This window comes from Lissotriton vulgaris, chromosome 12 (genome assembly GCF_964263255.1).
Source record: "Lissotriton vulgaris chromosome 12, aLisVul1.2, whole genome shotgun sequence".
NCBI classification, from domain to species: domain Eukaryota; kingdom Metazoa; phylum Chordata; class Amphibia; order Caudata; family Salamandridae; genus Lissotriton; species Lissotriton vulgaris.
This window is the reverse complement of record NC_141700.1, coordinates 720,541,971-720,559,161: the sequence shown is the minus strand read 5'-3', so window position 1 is coordinate 720,559,161 and position 17,191 is coordinate 720,541,971. Positions and strand designations below refer to the sequence as shown.

Sequence of the window (17,191 nt, the reverse complement as noted above, 5' to 3'; positions counted from 1 at the left end):
ATTCTTGATGAGTACTAGGTCACCTCTCTTGAAGTGGGGGGCCACAGCCCGGCGTTTCTTACTGATCTTGTCACATGCGGAACGTCTCTTCTTCTCCACTGTGCGTTCATCTATCATTTCAGGTGCCCACTGGGGGTGATGGGGAATGGAGTCAGTTATTTTCCGTCCTAGGAGGAGGTGTGCGGGAGCTACCCCAGTTGTGGAGTGCGGGGTCTGTCGATAGCTTCGGAGGAACGTGAATATGGCCATTTCCACTGACTGTCCCTTATCATGCGCAATGCGGATGACCTTGTTTAAAGTCCTCATGAACCTCTCGGCCTCCCCATTGGCTTGAGGCCACCTCGGTGTGATGCGCCTGTGATGCGTTCCTAGGGACGAGAGATATTCCGCAAAGTCTTGACCTTGGAAGGGTGGTCCATTGTCCGTTCTGAGTTCCCTCATGGCTCCATGGGTGGCAATGATTTTTTCTATCTTGGGGATCACGCAATCTGCACTGGTGCCGGTGACAATTTCAACCTCAGGATACTTGGAGTGGTCGTCAATCATTACCAGCGTGTGTCTTCCATCCGGAAGGCTACCAAAATCCATGCTGACCCTTTCCCAGGGACCTCTGGGCCTGGGTTCCACAATGATGGGGGCTTCACGGGGGCTGTCGCCCGTGGTTTGGCAGGCCGTGCATGTTCGCACTACATTCTCCACCATATCGTCCATGAGCGGGAACCACACCTTTGTCCGCAGCCGGGCCTTGGTCTTGACCATTCCCTGGTGCCCCACGTGTGCCAGCTGAACTACTCGTCCTGTCAAGGCCGTCGGGATCACCAGGCGATGCCCTCGCAGAAGGCACCCCGCCGCGTCTTCATTCAGCTCAGCCCTCACGTGGTACAGACTGTCCATGATTTTCTGGGCCTCTGGTGTGAGTACCTTCCAGCTTTCCTTGGCTCTCTGCCAGTTAGCCGTTCGAAGTAGATCCTTGGCCCGTTGTATGCAGGCATCCTGAGCCGTGGCGCTCACAACCTCTTCCAGGGATATGGGGCGCAGGCATGATCTGGCCACAACCCATTGCACATAGGCCTCCGTCTCTTCTGCTTCCTCCATTTCCTCTTGGGTGGCCGCTCTGGGGTGTCGTGACAGGTAGTCCGCAGGATTCTTGGCCCCTGGCTGGTACTCGATTGCACAGTTGTATTCTTGCAACTGCAATATCCACTTTTCAATTCTGGGAGGTGGCTTGGAGGAGGTGCCTGAAAACAGCGACAGCAGCGGCTTGTGGTCCGTCACAACTGTGAAGGGCTTGCCATATACATACAAGTGGAAGTGCCGGCATCCCCAATGTATCGCAATGGCCTCCTTTTCGATTTGAGAATACCTTTGTTCTGTTTCCGTGAGGGACCGGCTGGCAAAAGCAACAGGGGCCCAGTCTATCTCATCTCGGGCTCTCTGCATTAGAACGGCCCCCAAGCCTGCCGGTCCGGCATCTACTGCAATGAGAGTGGAATGTCTCGGGTCAAATAATGCCAATGTGGTGTTGCTGGACAGCGCACTCTTAATGTTTTGAAATGCTCTTTCCTGCTCAGGTCCCCAGTTCCATGGAGTGGAGTCTTTGGTTAGTTCACGCAGAGGGAGGGTCAGGTTGGCTAAGTCTCTTATGAAGCGACCACAGTAATTTACCATCCCGAGGAAGCTTCGGACTTCCGTGACAGTGGCAGGCGGAGGTGCATCCTTGATGTCCTTGACCTTGTCGGGATCAGGGTTGACGCCGTCGGCTGAGAACACGTATCCAAAGAACCCCAGTTTGGTCTGAAGAAATTCGCATTTGTCTCGGTGCAGAGTGAGTCCAGCACTGCGGAGCCTGCGGAACACCTGCGCCAACCGTTGGTTGTGTTCGGGGATTGTTCTTGCATGCACCATGATGTCATCACTGACATTGATCACCCCCGGTATGCCAGTGATGAGCTCCTGTATAACATTCTGGAACACCTCGGCAGCGCTGGATATCCCAAAGCTCAACCTGGTGTACCTGCGCAGTCCGATGTGGGTGGAGAACGTCGTAATGTTCCGGGATTCTTTATCCAGCACGAGCTGATGGTACCCCGCGCGGAGATCCAACTTGGAGAACCACCGGGCCCCGGCCATCTCTCCGATCAGGTCGTCGATCGTAGGGGTGATGTGTCGCTCCCTTTTGATGGCCGCATTGGGGAGGCGCATGTCCACGCATATCCGGACCGCTCCAGGCTGTTTTGGCTTCCTTGTGACCACGATGGGTGATACCCAGGGGGTGGGTCCGGACACCTTCTCAATGATGCCCGCTGCTTCCAGCTTCTGTAGTTCTTCCTCAACCAGTGGCCTCAAATGGAACGCGACCCGCCGGTGCCGCAGGGCCACCGGTTGAACGGTGGGGTCCACATGCAGGTGTATTTCCCGACCCTTGAAACAGCCAATCCCTTCAAACAGGTCGGAAAAGTCTGCAATCAGTTGTTGCACCGATTCCTCATGCACCCCAAACGCAAAAGAGACCACTCCCAAGTCCTCTGCCGTCCGACAGCTCAGGAGCATGCCTTGACCTTCTTCCGACACGAAGATGTTGGCACGCGTGATCTTGTCTCCGTGCCGGACTGCTGCTTTAAACTTTCCCCGAATGCGGAGGGGAACGTCCTGACCGTAGGCAAAAACGGTGATCGGAGTGGAGCGGAGGCTGGGAGGGGTGGCCATGTCCCCGTAGAGGGACGCACTCATGAGATTTATCGAGGCGCCCGTGTCCAGAGTTGCCATGATGTCCTGATCAGCCACTTGTATCGCACACTGTGGTAGTGTCCTGGTGCGTCGAATGGCCGTGCCGATCATGTGCACCTTATGTACGGACCGCTCCTCCTCGTCGTCGTCCATATCACTGTTGCTGGGTCCTCCTTCCGCGCCTTCGGGCTCCGCCACCGTGTGTATTGTCTGTCGGGGCTTGCTGAACCTTTTGGACCGGCACACCTTTTCAAAATGATTCATTTTTCCGCACCCGGAGCATATCTTGCCCCGTGCTGGGCATTCTGGCGCCGGGTGTCTCGGGCCTCCACAGTACCCACATGACTGCGCTGAAACTCCGCCCTGCGGAGGTGTTGTTCGCTTCACCCATTTGGGCTGTGGGCGGACTTGTAGTTTGTTAACCGGTTCCACTTTCACATTGGCCTGTAGAGCCGCTTCCATGTGGGCTGCCCTGGCCTTGGACAGCTCCTTTGTGCGGCCCAGCGTGAGAATGTCTGGGAGGGGTTTCCCCGACTCCTCCAGTATTCTCTCGCGTAGTTTAGCAGAGGCGCAACCCTGAATTATCTGGCCTCTGATTTCCTCCGTGACATCCTGAAATCCACACGTTAATGCCAGTTTCTTTAGTCGGGAGTGGTAAGCGTCCAGCGATTCATCTGGCAGTTGCCGCGCTTGTCTGAAAATGAATCGTTCATAGTCTTGGTTGGCCATTGGTTCGAAGTGCGCATTGAGTGCGTTTATTAGTGTGTGGTGGGTTTTGGGAGTTGCTTCCGTAAGGGTGCGGGCAATGGAATGAATGTCCTTGCCACCAAGATGGAGAATCATGGCACGCTTCTGCTCCTTATGGACCTTGGTGGCCTCGAAGAAAATGAAGAGCCTGTCCACCCATTCTTTCCACTTCGGTGCGAGAGTGGAGGGCGCACCCTCCACCACGAACGGCTCAATGGGCGGAATGTTAGCCATCGCCTTATGCGCTAGGGAGGATGTCCTTGGGCAGCCGGGAGATGATCCGGCGGCAGCCGGAGCGCCTGGCCAGGCGTACCTTTGTGCAGTTTACACCCGTGCAGCCCAGCGCGGTGTGGCACTGGGCGTGGAGGGTCCACGGAGGGAGCACCTCGCGCGACCAATCAGACTCCTGTGCGCCGCAGGAAGATGCAAGCCAGCGCCGCTCACCTGAAGAGAGCCAGGGATCGGAGTCCGTCCTCCAGGCAAGCAGAGTGGGGGGGTGTGTGGTGGCAAGGCACGAGCACCGCGGACACGTGGGAGTGCCCGCAGCCGCCTCACCCCAAGAGGGACACACACACGCACCCCGAGCGGGGGATCGACAAACCACCCTCATCGCCAATTGTTGTGTCTGGTGCTGGGGTATTAGGATGGCCCTAGGGAGATGTCTCTGGGACCTACACTCATGGGGCATCTAACCCTGACTAGGCCTAACACGTGGCCCTAGAATAAATTCAGCCAGACACTGGGAATAAAGTTGCTTGCTCGGTCGGCGCGTCTCTCTCTGAACGCCCTCGCACGTGCTCGACCTCTTTTTATTATAGGGCGGTCACATGACCAACTTGTCTGTCCCTCCGGACATCGGGGGCGGACCTTCAGGAACATAACAGCACCTCAGTTGTACCATTCAGAGCTGAGCTCAGGGCCACGACGCATGCTCTATCAGGGCACGTGTTAACCCTTCACCTCCTCTCTCCTCGTCCTCTCCACACACACCTGCCACAGACTCCCCCCAGGGGGTCATTTGGGCATCCCAGTCTCGCGCACACACTTCCGTGATCGGCACGGTTACAACTCTCAGGTACAAAGCATCAGCCATTAAATGTTCGCACTTTTTGTCTGTCAAACAACTCATCCTTACTGTCCTCCTATTTTCTTCCTTCGTCAGTCTCCTTCCTTCTCCCCGTGGTGCTTTTAATTCCAATACTCTGGACGAACTCTGCTCTTTTCTTGGCCGTGCAGTGGAACGGGGTCAGCTGTGACATTCAGGCATTGTAACATGTGGGCCTCATTCGCTGCATTATAACTAGGACCAATGGCATTATGCGATTCTGGAGCCACGTCGTTTTCCGCATAACTATGGATTTGCTGTACTGGGCGCAACATCTATCATCTGCTGCTTAATTTGCAGATTTTAACAAATAAAAACCGACCTGAAACAGATCGAAAGTTACTAAAAGAGCATCAGGCTGTGCGCGCGCAGTGGAAGACCCTTCACTCAAGTGGACTGGCCATTCAGAAGCTTCGTAAATATGCGGTGGAACTTAAAGACAGCGATGACGCGCAGAGCCCTCAGTCTCACGAGCTTTCAGCAGACAACCTGCAGGGGCGGGAAACGCCAGGAGTGAGGGATTGCCGCCCCTCTTGTGACTGGTGGAATAGAGTATCACGGCCACTTGTCAAGAGGGCAAAATCTTTTACTCCGTTCGATCTATCCAAAGGCCTCCTCGGCGCCAATCTGATCAACATTTAGGCTCAAATCACAATATTAAAGTCGTTTCCTGTGATGTCACTGGGGTGAAAGCTCGTGTACTATCACGACCCACCCCCTCCAAGGCCAGCCCCAAATAGAAAATTGACGTCGCAGACACTAGTGTGGAGGCGCCCCTAACGCAGTAATATTGCAGACGCGTCTTCTTGCAGCTGTGTGCGGGGCGCGCGGCCACCAACATCCGTGAGAGGGGCTTGGAACTCAGACCTGAGTAAAGAAAGAACGACAGGGATTTCACGTAACAAGTTAAAATGAGAGGGGAACAACCATTGCAGTCCTTTCCTATGAAAAATGAGTCCTTTTCTGAATAAATAATTCGTCCCTGGGTGGGCTTGAACCACCAACCTTTCGGTTAACAGCCGAACGCGCTAACCGATTGCGCCACAGAGACTACTGAGGAACGGTTCATACATCTACCCTATCTAAACCTTCATGAACACGTACTCCTTCATAGCTGCTAGAGCAGTGATATAAACAGGGATTTCGAGTACCGTGTTTATAAAAGAAAGGTTAACGGGGAAGTCACCTTTTTCTTCCATTCTCCGCCTCGCCCTCCCCTCCCTCCGCTGCCTCGTTGCTGTGCTGTTCATTAGCTCCCTCTCACGCTTCTCGGCGCACCTTTCCCTCACTCGGGGGCGTGGCTCCCACTGGTGCAGCAGGTGCAGTGGACCTGGGGCTAGAGGGGCTAGAGGGGCGGGGGGCACAGATACCTCATTATTGATGCATTTCACAGTTCAAATAGTGTTTCAGCTACATGGAACGGTAACAAAGGATCAGACGAAAAGAAACAACATCTCAGGCAAGATGAAACTGTAACAAAGGCTCACAGGACAAGAAACAACATCTCAGACAAGAGGAAACTGTAACAAAGGCTCACAGGACAGGAAACTTCACCAAGCCTAAACCAAGAGTAAACTGGGACAAAGAATTAAAGAACGGAAAGCTGCAACAAAGATTCAGCTAGAGGAATGGCATCGACATCTCAGACAAGATGAAACTGTAACAAAGTATCACACTACTGTAAAAACAAACTCAGACAAGTGGAAACTGTAACAGAGGGTCACACAAAAAGAAATATCTCAAGCAACGGGAAAGTGTAACAAAGACTCACACAACAAGAAACTGCAACAAACCTCAGACAGGAGGAGAGAGTAACAAAGGCTTGTGGGCAGAGGAGTATGCCTCAAAAAGTGGAGTAAAGGATAATAACACAAAAGCTATATCTTTGAAAATAAAGGATTCATGTCAACCTTAAAAAAGCCTCCACATAAGGCAGCAGTCACCATGTGTGGCCCTGGGCAGCCAAAGCACAGTACGATGTCTCTTTATTTCTCATAATGTAATAGTAGTTCGTAGAGCAGAAAGGCTTCTTTGTTCCAAGCAGTCAAAGAAGCTAAAATCAAGTACTTCATATGAAAAGGTCATTCAACAAAACACAGCTACAAATTGCAACACTAGCACACATCTCTAATTTCATTGCTGCAGGGTTACCAGTATCATATATTCCTTCATTTATTTGATGCCCTTTTTTTTTAACATTTTGCCTTTTAAAGTAAAGTCCAAGTACACGCATTCCAAAACTCAGTAACTTTCCCTCAAATTCTACCCACCTTGCCCTAGAAGTGAAAAACACACTGGATGTCATTTTTTACTTTCCCAGCCAGGCCTAAATAGAACATACAATGCAGCACATGTGATTGGTTGTGTTTTCTCTTGTTGCATCAGGGACATAGATACTCTTTCCTGCAACTGGTTGATGATATACCTCCTTCGTATCCAGTCATGTTTTATTTTCTTAGAAATCTGGTGCTGTGATCCTGAATTTAAAATTGGATAAAACACCCCCAACGGATAAAAAGACTTAGTGATGTTCTGGTCTCACAAGTCAAGCATTTATTCTGCTTTCAAAAGATGAGCGGGGGCCCAGAGCCCGCTCATGAGGGGCCTCCTTTAAAACCCCAGTGAGGCCAATCAGTCACGCATTCGTGAGTGGGTCTGCGCACCTCCAGTGGTGGCTGGTGAAGTTCAGAAGTAGAGGGGCGTAAAAAGCATTGTTCAACCCTATCACTTAATAAACAAGTGAAGTAATAACAGTGTGTAAGCACCAGTACCAGGCAGCTACAGAGAGAACTAAATACACATGCACTGTGACACACACGCTGTGACACACATGTTTTGATACACATGTTTTGATACACACATGCTCTTACACACACACACGTTCTGACACATTTGCTGTGGTGCACATACCCTCACACAAACACCCACACTCTGACAGGACACACATGCTCTGACACAAGGATACACACATAGACGATCTGAAACAAGGGCACACACGCACACGCATGCTCTGTGATACTCTGGCTCTGATACATAGATGGCAACATCTGAAGTCATTTCTCTTGTCCCGAGGCCACCACTCTCGGAATGTGTCCAGTGCTGCAGATGTCGTTTTATTACTGAAGCCGTGTCTGCAGCATTGTGACCTGTTGTAGATGTTGCATCTGGTATATTTTGCTGATTCATGAGCTCACATTTGCAGGTTGTGCTTTCTTCTGGTCAATGCATTTGGAGTGTTGTTTTCAGTTTTGAACCGAAACCTGCAAACGGTCTTTATTTCTGGAATGCTGGACGTGGAGTGTGGTGTTCTGTTCTGAAGGCTTTGTCTGCAGTATTGTGTCTAGTTGTAGATGTCTCAGCTGGTACTTTCACTGCTTTAGGAGGCCACACTTTCAGTGTTGTATTTTGTTCTCGCCAGTGCATTTTGAGTGTTGTTTTTCCATTTGTGAATGCTGCATCTGGCGTGTGGTGTTCAGTTCTAGAGGCTTTGTCTGAAGTATTGCGAGTGCTTGTAAAATGACACTGTGTGTGCTATGTCTAGTTAAAAATGCTGCACCCATAGCACTGTGTCAAGTTGTGAAGGCCACATCTGTGATATTTGGTTCACCTAGGGAGGCCTAACCTAAAGTTTCTATCAAGTTCTGGAGGTCTCTTCTAAAATATTGTGTCTGCCCTGGGAGACTCATATGGAGTATAGTCATGCGTTGCAGACCTCATATGAAACCTCATGTCCAGTTCTCGCTGCCAGACCTAGAGGTTTGATGCTACTCTTTGAATGTTTGAATAACATATCTGTCATTATGAGCCAGTTCTCTAGGCCTCTTCTGGAGCTCTGTGCTCTATTCTGGTGGCCACGTATTTCATTGGACACATTTCTGGTGGTCAGTTCCGGGGTCTGTGCCCAGTTCTGGAGCGCATGTCTGGTTTATACTATCACTTTTTGTATGTTCATTTAAAGTGTTGAATAATACATTTGCAGATTTAGCGTCTGGAAAATTGTACCTGGTTTTGAAATCAGAGAGGACTCAGCTATAAAATATAGGTAAAGCCATCACACACAGAGCCCAAGTAGCTTGAAGTGTGAAGTGATCGTATAGTGGTTAGTACTCTGAGTTGTGGCCGCAGCAACCCCGGTTTGAATCCGAGTCAGATCTGTGACTTCTCAGCATTTCCGGCATGGGTTGTACTGTGCAGCATCTTTGTTTCCTCCAGGTTCAGGTACAGCCCGGGTGGTTTAGCGCTGACTACAGCAATGATTCAGCATCTGTAATTGTCAAGTTGTATCATCTTTTGTGTCTCTGAGGCTCATATGTACGAATGAAGAATAGGTGGGTCACAGATAGAACCTGTCATACTACATGTGAGCTTCGCAGCTGCTCTCTTCATGTGAAGCATTCTGCTGTACAGCAACTGCCTGTGCTCTTGTCAGCCTTATGCAAGTACAAAGACCATGTGATTTCCAGATAATCTCACATTGTGCACTACATATAAGAGTTACACAGGGTGGGGGAATAGCGAGGCATTGGTGGTTCAGTGGTAGAATTCTGGGCGGCCCGGGTTCGATTCCCGGCCTATGCAGCACATCTTTTTTAATCCATCTATTTAGCATTTTTGCAACATTATAAATAGGTTTGCGTTTCTCTGAAATGGGTATTGGCTGTATGAAATAATTCTTTCAAAGTAGCTTTCGAAACTCTTATAAAAACAAATCCACCATTCAAGCCACGTGTCGGGTTTTACTGTGTGTAAAGCACAGTGCAGCAGCCTCGCTGTCTCTGATTACCTACACACTTCTCTGATGACTAAACTCATTTTTGTAGCAAAAGCTACAAAATGATGAAGGTTTGTGAAAATGCGGGATGATTCGGTAAACGTGCTTAGAAGACACATTAAAGGGGACTCAAGGCGCTAAACCAGGACGTGATCATGGCTGTCATAGGTGGACCCTCCCGAGTGACATCTCCACCACTGGTATGCTCCATCCTAAAACATACTTCTCTATCGTCTGTCTGTCTCTTTGCTGTCTATCTGTATAGCTGCTTATCTACCCCCTCCCCCAGGGCACAAGTCCTAAAAAAATAAGTGGGGGGACTAACCTGGTTAGGCAGTATGCAAGTGACATCACGGCGCACAACATCATGGCGAGCGACATCATGGCGCATGACATCATGGCGCATGACATCTCACATGGCATCACAGGAACATAGAAACCAGCAGAGTAAGTGGGGGCTACACCAGAGAAATATGGCAGTGCACTGGACACTAAACAGAGCCGATGAATTTTGGGTTTGATGCACAGGGTACTCTGCCGCATTTGTAGTTATCTTCCTCCGTTTTTTGATCATATTTAGGATCTTTTATATCTCCCTCCTTACTGATTAAACAAGATACACCCAAGGTATCCACACTTTCAAAATCACTTCTTCGACCTGTGCAGGGATCCGCGTGACTCAATAGTTCAATATAAATATATTACTATCCATCAATATGCAGACAACAATACACAGCTTGGCCTCATTTATGAGGCTGTGCGTCACTTTTACGCCGCCGGTGCGTCACTTTTTATGACACACCAGCAGCGTAAAAAATGTGCCTTGGTGCACCATATTTACAAAGTGACGCATCTAGGTAGATGCGTCACTTTGTAAACCCCTGCGCTACATTATACCTACGCCAGGTATAATGTATGCAGGGGGGGCGTTCTGACACAAGAAAGGGTCATAGAAGTGACGCAGTGAAATCTATAAGATTTCACTGCGCCACTTCTAGGACACAAATGCGTCAATTTCTTAGGCCTGCCTCACAGCAGGCGTAAGACTGATGCAGGCCCTTTCACATGGGGCTTGCCCCATGTGAAAGGACACATTGCTGGAGTTGCGTCACTTTTGTGACACACTCCAGCAATGCGTCACTTTTGCGCCATACAGATACGTCAGAAATACCGACGTATCTGTAACTCCTTGCGCCCTGATGCGCCATACTGTAAATATGACGCATCATTGGTGTCGCAAGGAGGGCGCAGTGAAAAGTGACGCATCGCTGTTTTCACGCAGCGATGTGTCACTTTTCATAAATGAGTCCCGGCTGTGTCTTGAAATCTCAGATTCTGCATGCAAACTAGACCTAAAAATTTCCTTTAAAAATGAAAAAATGTGACGACCTGTTCTTGAGGTGAAACCTACAGACACTGAATTCCTCCTCCTCCGCTCCAATGACTCAGTTATTCCTGCTCAAGAATGGGTTGAAATTCTCACAGAACTTGATACTGTCCCCGCCTTGTTCCCATTGTGAAAAGTGCTTGATTCTTTTTTTGATATGAAAATAGATTTGCCTCTCCATATTTCCAGACTCAGAAAGCTGCCTTCGTCCAACTCCTTCTCATAAGGAGGATATAACCTTCCATTCCGCCCTCAGCCTTCAGAACAGTTGTTCAAGCAAAGATTATTTCCATCTTGATTGGACAACCAGGACAAACCGAATCACCCACAGCACCCCTTAATCCTTGCGCACTCTAGCGGCACTACTTGTTGCAGTAAACACAATGGGGCAGATTTATGTTGGGAATGCGCCACGTTTGCGTCACGCACTGCGGCGTAAATGTGGCGCATACCTACGACCCATTTACAACGTGACGCATCTAGGCAGATGCGTCACGTTGTAAAGGCCTGCGCCACTTGTGGGCGTGCCGGCGCAGGGTGGGCGTTCCGGGGCAGGTGCGCCTCGCAAAAGTGGCTGAGTGAAATCTACAAGATTTCACTCAGTCACTTTCAGGCCAATGCTGCGTCAAAACCCTGCGCCTGCTTGGAGCAGGCGTAGGTCTTGACGCAGCATTGTAAAGATGGGACACCCCCGAGCCTTGCTGGAGCTGCGTCGCGCTTGCGACGCATCTCCAGAAATGCGCCACCTTTACGGCACAGATGTGTCACGCATCCGTGCCGTTTTTGCCCCATGGTGCGCCGCATTGTAAATTGGGCGCACCATGGGTGGCGGAGCAGCGGTGCAAAATAACTGGTGCATCCCTGGGGATGCGCCAGTTATCATAAATCTGCCCCAAAATGTGATCATATCTCACCAATTCTAATCCGCTTCCCCGTCTATACTTCTTCTAAACACTTGTAACTGGTTGGTATAATTGTGAAAGTCTTACACCTATACCAGGAGGACTGGAATTATGTGGCAAAATTGGACGAAAGTATGCAGCACGGTTTACTGCATTATGCAGCAAGGAAGGACATATTTTGCAACATAAGGCAGACAATTCTGTTGGAGTCTTATTTATCCCAAAAAACTTACTGCTAGGTTGGCATCTGAATACATCATTGTACAACTGAAAGGTAACCAGTTAAACAAAAAGGTCTACCACATGGAACACTTTTTAAAGCGTATTGTATTCGTTTCACCTAGAGTATTTTTAGGTCTCGCCTGTGATGCGCATGCGCATCGAGCAAGCGAGACTATGGGGGCTTATCCACTCTTTATCCAACTTGCAAGGAATCGTGGCGATTCCTTGCAGTGCCCGTGACTTTTAAGCTCAATGCGCATGCGCATTGAGCTTAAAAGCGCGTGCACATGCCCCCAGCCACCTGCCTTGCCTACTCTCCCGCCCCCTCACTTCTTGATTGCACGGCTGCTAGGCCGTGCCTCCCCTACTCTCCTCCTCCTACTCTCCTCCCCTCGCCGTCTGTTCCCGCACTCCTCCCACACCCCCGCTCCGCCCCCTCCCCTGCCTGCCATGTCGCGTCGCATTTCTCCTCCCCCCTCCCCCCAGCCGCCTGCCTTGCCTACTCTCCCGCCCCCTCACTTCTTGATTGCACGGCCGCTAGGCCGTGCCTCCCCTACTCTCCTCCTCCTACTCTCCTCCCCTCGCCGTCTGTTCCCGCACTCCTCCCACACCCCCGCTCCGCCCCCTCCCCTGCCTGCACTTTAGACTGCCACGTATTTTTCTCCGTGTAAAATCCGAGGCAGTAAACTAGAAGTCCTTTCACATAAAATGTTCTGGAATCAAAAGAAAGGGCGGGTTGAACGTGAGATGGGCTGCCATGAAAGCTGCAATCTCTCCCCACCACGGTGGGCAGCAGGGTTCTCACCTGAAGGAGTGGCAGTACCCGCTGGTTCAAACGTCTCCTCTCAAGCAGGGGCGCAAGGCCCGACCGGCTCATCTCGCTAAGAAGTACCAGTACGGAGATCTTATACGGGGTCACCCAGTCCTTGATGCCGAACACATTGGCGTGCACCACCCCGTTGGTCATCATGGGGTTGAAGTAGAGGCTCTCGTGCACGCTGGCCATGGCAGGGGATCCTGCGGCTCCCGGGGGCCAGATTATCACCTTAATATGAGCTCTATACAGGTTCCTGGACTCGGACACCCAGACTCGCGCCTCTACCTTTCACCCGCACCAGCAATAGAATACAACCAATCAGAGAACTTGCTGTCACGTGACATCACAAAACAGAGTTGGTCATAAACACTAGCCCGGAAGCATACCATCAGATCTGTGTGTAACGTTGGTGGCCATACTGGAAGGAGTTCGCTTGTCTCTCCTTATGTATCAAAATGTCTACTGTCTCCGAAAAGGCAAAGTTTACATACGCTCTTTCCCAAGAAAGTAAGAATTACTTAATCAAACCATTGATTGTTCCAAAACGAAAACAACCAATTCACGATATAACTTTCAATATTGTTATGTCATTAAGTATACGTTTTGTAAAAATATGCAATTAACCACGTTCTAATTTAATAACGCTATATTAAAGATACTGTATCTTATATGTGTAAGTGAAGTCATATTAAATAAGTCCAAAACTTGTCGTTCCTAGCTGGCTGTTTCTTGTCAACATGGAGCAAAACTGAGGCCCTTCTCCTCATCCAACTAAAATTCCTTCAGCCTCACCCTCACTCACCCTCACCCTCACTCACCCTCAACGCCTCACCCTCACTCACCCTCAACCCCTCACACTCACTCACCCTCAACCCCTCACCCACACCCTCAACCCTTCACCCTCACCCCCTCACTCACCCTCAACACCTCAGCCTCACCCTCACTCACCCTCACTCACCCTCAACACCTCACACTCACTCACCCTCACTCACCCTCAACCCCTCACCCTCACTCACCCTCAACCCCTCACCCTCAGACCTTCACCCTCAACCCCTCACTCACTCTCAATCTCACTCACCCTCACTCACCCTCAACCCCTCCTCTCACCCTCACCCTCACTCACCCTCAACACCTCACCCTCACTAACCCTCAACCCCTCACCCTCACCCTCACACCCTCAACCCTTCACCCTCAACCCCTCACTCACCCTCACTCTCACTCACCCTCACTCACCCTCAACACCTCAGCCTCACCCTCACTCACCCTCACTCACCCTCAACCCCTCACACTCACTCACCCTCACCCTCACTCACCCTCAACCCCTCACCCTCACTCACCCTCAACCTCTCACCCTCACTCACCCTCACTCACCCTCAACCCCTCACCCTCACTCACCCTCACCCTCACCCTCACTCACCCTCAACCCCTCACCCTCACTCACCCTCAACCCCTCACCCTCACTCACCCTCACTCACCCTCAACCCCTCACTCACCCTCACCCTCACTCACCCACACTCACCCTCACTCACCCTCACTCACCCTCACCCCCACTCACCCTCACCCTCACTCACCCTCACTCACCCTCAACCCCTCACCCTCACTCACCCTCACTCACCCTCACCCTCACTCACCCTCACTCACCCTCAACCCCTCACCCCCACTCACCCTCAACCCCTCATCCTCACCCTCAACCCCTCACCCTCAACCCCTCACTCTCACTCATCCTCACTCACCCTTAACCCCTCACCCTCACTCACCCTCACCCACCCTCAACCCCTCACCCTCACCCTCACTCACCCTCAACCCCTCACCCTCACTCACCCTCACCCTCACTCACCCTCAACCCCTCACCCTCACTCACCCTCACCCTCACTCACCCTCACTCATCCTCACTCACCCTCACCCTCACTCACCCTCACTCACCCTCACTCACCCTCACCCTCACTCACCCTCACCCTCACTCACCCTCACTCACCCTCAACCCCTCACCCTCACTCACCCTCACCCACCCTCACCCTCACTCACCCTCAACCCCTCACCCTCACTCACCCTCAACCCCTCACCCTCACTCATCCTCACTCACCCTCAACCCCTCACCCTCACCCTCCCTCACCCACCCTCAACCCCTCACCCTCACCCTCACTCACCCTCAACCCCTCACCATCACTCACCCTCAACCCCTCACCCTCACCCTCACTCACCCTCACTCACACTCACCCTCACCCTCACTCACCCTCACCCTCACTCACCCTCACCCTCACTCACCCTCAACGCCTCACCCTCACTCACCCTCAACCCCTCACCCTCACTCACCCTCAACCCCTCACCCACACCCTCAACCCTTCACCCTCACCCCCTCACTCACCCTCACTCTCGCTCACCCTCAACACCTCAGCCTCACCCTCACTCACCCTCACTCACCCTCAACACCTCACACTCACTCACCCTCACTCACCCTCAACCCCTCACCCTCACTCACCCTCAACCCCTCACCCTCAAACCTTCACCCTCAACCCCTCACTCACTCTCAATCTCACTCACCCTCACTCACCCTCAACCCCTCCCCCTCACCCTCACCCTCACTCACCCTCAACACCTCACCCTCACCCTCACACCCTCAACCCTTCACCCTCAACCCCTCACTCACCCTCACTCTCACTCACCCTCACTCACCCTCAACACCTCAGCCTCACCCTCACTCACCCTCACTCACCCTCAACCCCTCACACTCACTCACCCTCACTCACCCTCAACCCCTCACCCTCACTCACCCTCAACCCCTCACCCTCACTCACCCTCACTCACCCTCAACCCCTCACCCTCACTCACCCTCACTCACCCTCAACCCCTCACCCTCACTCACCCTCAACCCCTCACCCTCACTCACCCTCACTCACCCTCACTCACCCTCAACCCCTCACTCACCCTCACCCTCACTCACCCACACTCACCCTCACTCACCCTCACTCACCCTAACCCCCACTCACCCTCACCCTCACTCACCCTCACTCACCCTCAACCCCTCACCCTCACTCACCCTCACTCACCCTCACCCTCACTCACCCTCACTCACCCTCAACCCCTCACCCCCACTCACCCTCAACCCCTCATCCTCACCCTCACTCACCCTCAACCCCTCACCCTCAACCCCTCACTCTCACTCATCCTCACTCACCCTTAACCCCTCACCCTCACCCTCACTCACCCTCACCCACCCTCAACCCCTCACCCTCACCCTCACCCTCACTCACCCTCAACCCCTCACCCTCACTCACCCTCACCCTCACTCACCCTCAACCCCTCACCCTCACTCACCCTCACCCTCACTCACCCTCACTCACCCTCACTCACCCTCACCCTCACTCACCCTCACTCACCCTCACTCACCCTCACCCTCACTCACCCTCACCCTCACTCACCCTCACTCACCCTCAACCCCTCACCCTCACTCACCCTCACTCACCCTCACCCACCCTCACCCTCACTCACCCTCAACCCCTCACCCTCACTCACCCTCAACCCCTCACCCTCACCCTCACTCCTCCTCACTCACCCTCAACCCCTCACCCTCACCCTCCCTCAACCCCTCACCCTCACCCTCACTCACCCTCAACCCCTCACCATCACTCACCCTCAACCCCTCACCCTCACCCTCACTCACCCTCACTCACACTCACCCTCACCCTCACTCACCCTCACCCTCACTCACCCTCACCCTCACTCACCCTCAACGCCTCACCCTCACTCACCCTCAACCCCTCACACTCACTCACCCTCAACCCCTCACCCACACCCTCAACCCTTCACCCTCACCCCCTCACTCACCCTCACTCTCGCTCACCCTCAACACCTCAGCCTCACCCTCACTCACCCTCACTCACCCTCAACACCTCACACTCACTCACCCTCACTCACCCTCAACCCCTCACCCTCACTCACCCTCAACCCCTCACCCTCAAACCTTCACCCTCAACCCCTCACTCACTCTCAATCTCACTCACCCTCACTCACCCTCAACCCCTCCCCCTCACCCTCACTCACCGTCACCCTCACTCACCCTCAACACCTCACCCTCACTAACCCTCAACCCCTCACCCTCACCCTCACACCCTCAACCCTTCACCCTCAACCCCTCACTCACCCTCACTCTCACTCACCCTCACTCACCCTCAACACCTCAGCCTCACCCTCACTCACCCTCACTCACCCTCAACCCCTCACACTCACTCACCCTCACCCTCAACCCCTCATCCTTACTCACCCTCAACCCCTCACCCTCACTCACCCTCAACCCCTCACCCTCAACCCCTCACCCTCACTCACCCTCACCCTCACTCACCCTCAACCCCTCACCCTCACTCACCCTAAACCCCTCACCCTCACTCACCCTCACTCACCCTCAACCCCTCACTCACCCTCACCCTCACTCACCCACACTCACCCTCACTCACCCTCACTCACCCTCACCCTCACTCACCCTCACCCTCACTCACCCTCAACCCCTCACCCTCAC

The 17,191-nt window shown here is 52.4% G+C and overlaps 1 non-coding gene across 1 annotated transcript; it reads right to left on the bottom strand.

Moving 5' to 3' along the window:
- Positions 1 to 5,556: 5,556 nt before the first annotated feature.
- TRNAN-GUU (transfer RNA asparagine (anticodon GUU)) lies at positions 5,557 to 5,630 on the bottom strand. Its single transcript has one exon. It is a non-coding gene; the product is annotated as a tRNA-Asn (tRNA).
- Positions 5,631 to 17,191: the final 11,561 nt, after the last annotated feature.